This window comes from Narcine bancroftii, chromosome 9 (genome assembly GCF_036971445.1).
Source record: "Narcine bancroftii isolate sNarBan1 chromosome 9, sNarBan1.hap1, whole genome shotgun sequence".
Classification (NCBI taxonomy): domain Eukaryota; kingdom Metazoa; phylum Chordata; class Chondrichthyes; order Torpediniformes; family Narcinidae; genus Narcine; species Narcine bancroftii.
This window is the reverse complement of record NC_091477.1, coordinates 683,263-688,118: the sequence shown is the minus strand read 5'-3', so window position 1 is coordinate 688,118 and position 4,856 is coordinate 683,263. Positions and strand designations below refer to the sequence as shown.

General features: G+C 48.1%; 1 protein-coding gene across 1 annotated transcript in view; it reads left to right on the top strand.

Moving 5' to 3' along the window:
• The window catches only part of mat2b (methionine adenosyltransferase 2 non-catalytic beta subunit methionine), a 140,632-nt gene that overhangs the window by 96,537 nt on the left and 39,239 nt on the right, over positions 1–4,856 (top strand). The window lies entirely within an intron of this gene.

Genomic DNA, 4,856 nt, shown 5'->3' with positions numbered 1-4,856 from the left:
CTGGGTCACTTTTAACTGCATTAAACTTAGCTCAGATGCTCCTTATGGCAAGGTCAGTGAATGCAATCTGGATTTAGACAAACTCCTGGGCATCAAGAGTCCAAGAGGATCAGAGGCTGCAGGTTGTTGGGGGAGTGGCCATCCCCCTCAGTAACAAGTGCTGTGGATTCTGTTGGGGAGTGACATGGGAAACAGTAGCAGCAGGCTGAGTCATCTTCACAACAACCTCTAAAGCTCAGCAAGGAAGGGTGGAGCAGGCAGAGCGACAGTAATGGGTAGCTCATAGAGGGGCAGGCAGGAGGCTCTGGTGACGAGAGACACCAAGAATGCTAAGAGCAAAATGTCTGAGCAGTTCCAGAACATTCTCAAGGGCGTCAATTATATAGGTAGGAAAAGGGATGAGCTCCTGCAGGGAAAATTTGGGGAAATAGGAGGCTAAAAAGCAGAAGTTCGAGGGTAGTAATCTCTGGATTACCCTCGGAGCCATGTGCTGGTTCAGGTTTGTTAGGGTGGCATGGTTGGAGTAGGGCTTAGCGCAACACCTTTATAGTATCAGTGATTGGGACCGGGGTTCGAATCCAGTGCTGTCTGTAAGGTGTTTGTACGTTCTCCCCGTGTCTCTCTGGGTTTTCCCCAGTGCTTCAGTTTCCTCCCACTGTTCAAAATGTACCAGAGGTTGTAGGTTAATTGGGTGTAATTGGGCAGCATGGGCTCATGGGCCAGAAGGGCCTGTTACTGTGCTGTATGTCTAAAATTTAAAATCTTACTTCACATGTATACCAGATGAAACAGCATTTTTCTGGACCCTGTGCGCACACATACACACAACACACAATGAAAACATAAACACCCATAAAAATATAAAATAAGTATTTGGAATACACAAAACTGTTCTTCAGTCTCCTCCTGCAAGAAGAAGCAATGTCCCAGCCTGGCAGTCCTCTTGCTCCTGTACCTCCTTCCCGATGGTAGTGGGTCAAAGATACTGTATGATGGATACTAGGAGTCCCAATAATACTTTGAGCAACCATTCCAGGGAATGTCAATACAGGAAAGGGAGACCCCAGTGATCTCAGCCATTTTGATGACCCTCTGAATTGACTTCCAGTCCAATGCTTGCCAGCTACTGTCCCACACAATAATGCAGCCAGACAGGGCACATTCAACTATGCTTTTGTAAAATATTGTCAAGATAGGGGACTGTCTATTGCTACCACATCCTTGCAATAAGGTGGGTCCACATATTGGTCTGACCATTGTTTTGTTAAGTTGCAACAATGACCCAACTCTTGTATCCTATGAGACTTGAAGCAGGAGCCTTTAAAAGCACTCTCAAGGTAGGTACTTAGTGTGAGGTTGATTGTCCAGCTAATATCAGAAAAGGAGCAGCCACGTGTGAGGGAAACGGAGAGGGTTTGGCTCCTGAGACTTCGGGGGCTGAGGTGAAGAAATGGTGCAGGAGTTGGCAATGACACCGGCTCTTTCATGGAAATAGGATTCAGCAAAAATGCCCAGGTGAGATCTTTATTCCACAGAGGGCAGTGTGAATAGCAGCCAGTACATCAACTTCCCATCAGATCCACACCCTCCCGAATCCTGTGAAACCAATCGGATTCACACCCTGCCGTATCCTGAGGCAACCCTCACCGTCCACACTGATCAGATCCACTCCCTGCCGTATCCTGAGGCATCCCTCACAGTCCACACTGATCGGATCCACACCCTGCCGTATCCTGAGGCATCCCTCACTGTCCACACTGATCGGATCCACACCCTGCCGTATCCTGAGGCATCTCTCACTGTCCACACTGATCGGATCCACACCCTGCCGTATCCTGAGGCATCCCTCACCGTCCACACTGATCGGATCCACACCCTGCCGTATCCTGAGGTATCCCTCACCGTCCACACCGATTGGATCCACACTGCCGTATCCTGAGGCATCCCTCACCGTCCACACCGATCGGATCCACACTGCCGTATCCTGAGGCATCCCTCACCGTCCACACCGATCGGATCCACACCCTGCCGTATCCTGAGGCATCCCTCACCGTCTACACTGATCGGATCCACACCCTGCCATATCCTGAGGCATCCCTCACCGTCCACACCGATTGGATCCACACTGCCGTATCCTGAGGCATCCCTCACCGTCCACACCGATTGGATCCACACTGCCATATCCTGAGGCATCCCTCACCGTCCACACCGATCGGATGCACACCCTGCCGTATCCTGAGGCATCCTTCACCGTCCACACCGATCGGATCCACACCCTTCCATATCCTGAGGTCCCTCCTCTCAGTTCACAATACCAGTGATTTTTTTTTAGGAAGGGATGTATGGTTGGTGCAACATCAAGGGCAGAGTGGCCTGTGCTGTATTGTTCTATGTTCTATAACTTGCTTATGCACATCTAAGCATCAACATCTCACTCTGGTAGGTCGTGGACCTGTTTCAAACAGGCATTAATTGGTCCGCCACCCAAGAAGAGTGCAGTATCCTGCCTAAAAGACTTGAGCAGTGGTGCTCAAATCAACAGTGATGAAGTGTTTTGAAGGGCTGATGTTGAAGCATATCAGCTCCTGTCTAAGCAGTCCATTCCAGTTTGCCTATTGCAGTAACAGGTCTACGGTGGATGGATGCCATCTCACTGGCTCTACACAATGCCCTGGAACACCTCGCCAGCAAAGGTGCATTCATCAGGATACTCGTTATCAACTACAGTTTGGCATTTAACACCATCATCCCCTCAAAACTGGTCAGCAAATTCCAAAATGTGGGACTCAACACTTCACTGTGTCACCTCAAGACCACAATCAGTGAGGATTGATCAGAACATCTCCACAATCTCCATTAGTATTGGAGCACCACTGGGCTGTGTTCTTAGTCCCATGCTCTGCTGTGTGCCTTGGTACGACAACAGGACCATCTACAAATTCGATGCCCATACCACAATAGTAGGTGTATAAAAGGGATGAGTCAGTACATAGGAAGGAGATTAAAATGTTGGCTGAATGGGTGCACCAACAATAACCTCACTCAATGTCACCAAGATTGTAGGAAGAAGCTGAGTATCACTCTAAAAGTGAGGAACTATGTAGCAGTGGGGTCGTCGAGGGAGCAGCATCGTTGGAGTGGGCTGAGTCAGAGTGGTTAGGATTTGGCAAGAACAGGTATGAGACAAGCGATATTATGAGTGGAAGTAAGAAAGGGCCACTCAATTCAAAGAACAAAAGGGATTCAGCAGGTAGGCATAGGTAAGGGCAGGTGTTAGATAGATATTTGGTCCCTCTAGTCATTAACAGTGGGAATGGTAGCCAAGGCAGAGGAATGCTCCTCTTGCAGAATGTGGGAAGCCAGCAGTATCCCTGATGATTTCATCCACGAGAAGAGCATCCATCTGCAGCTCCTGATAAGCCGAGTTAAGGAATTGGAGTTGGATGAACTCCGGATCATTCAGGAGGCAGAGGGTGTGATAGCAGGAGTTACAGGGACACTGGCACACTTTGGAGGCAGGAGGAGAGTAGATGTGTGACAGGAGAGGGAAAGGGAACAGGGAAGCAGTACAGGGTATAACAAATATACCATTTTGGTCCAACTGCATGTTGATTGAAAATTCTCAAAATATTTTTTAAAATTGCAATTTTGGGTACTGTTGGGGATGGGGAGAGACACCCTCCAGGAACAAACAATGCCGTGGAGTCTGGTCCTGAGGCTAAGGAAGAAAGGGTGAAGAGGTCTTGCAAGGAGAGTTCAGGGAGTTGGGTGCTAGGTTGAAGGACGGGACCTCCAGGATAGTGATCTCAGGATTGCCACCCATACCATGTGCTAGTGAGGCTAGAAACGGAAGGATAATGCAGCTAAACATTTGGCTAAAGACATTGTGCAGGAGAGAGGGCTTCAGGTTTCTAGATTTGATAGAGGTATTGGGCTCCCAGGGAAGATGGGACATGTTCCAGTTGGACAGTTTGCATCTGAACTGGAGGGGGACTAATATCCTTGTGGGAAGGTTTGCAAGTGCTGGAATTAGATTTGCATGGGGATGGGAGCCAGAGTGCCACAGGAGATGGTGGAGTGGAGGGGGGGGGGAAATGATATGAAAATTACATGCACCATTAGAAGTCAATGGGTTGTACGTGGTGGAAATGTTCTCATCTGCTTCAACGTAAGTAGTAATGTAGGAAAGACAGACGAGCTTAGAGCTTGGACTGGCACGTGGAATTTATGACATTGTGGCCATGAAACTTGGGTGCAGGAGGGCAGGGCTGACAGCTCAGTGATCCAGGCTTCTGTTGCTTCAGATGTGAAAGAACAGGGTGAAGAAACGGTGAAGAGTGGCATTGCTCGTCAGGGAAAATATCACAGCTGTGCTCAGGCAGGACAGACCAGAGGGTTCATCTACTAAGGCCATATGGGTGGAGCTGAGGAATGGGAAAGGTATGACCACACTCATTAGGTTTGTATTATAGATCAACAAGAATTGGAGGAGCAAATTTGTAGAGAGCTAGCAGATAGCTGCAGGAAACAAGGTTGTGATAATTGGAGATTTTAACTTCCCACATATTAACTGGAACTCCCATCCTGTAAAAGGGCTGGATGGCTTGGAGTTTATCAAATGTGTTCAGGAAAGTTTTCTAAATCAATATGCGTTGTACCAACAATGAGAGAGTGCAATACTGGATCTCCTATTAGGGAACGAGACAAGACAGGTGACAGAAGTGTGTGCTGGGGAACGTTTAGGGTCCAGTGATCATAATGCCATTAGTTTCAAGTTAATTATGGAGAAAGATGGGTCTGGGCCTTGGGCTGTGATTCTAAATTGGATAAAGGCCAATTTTGAGGAAATGTGAAAG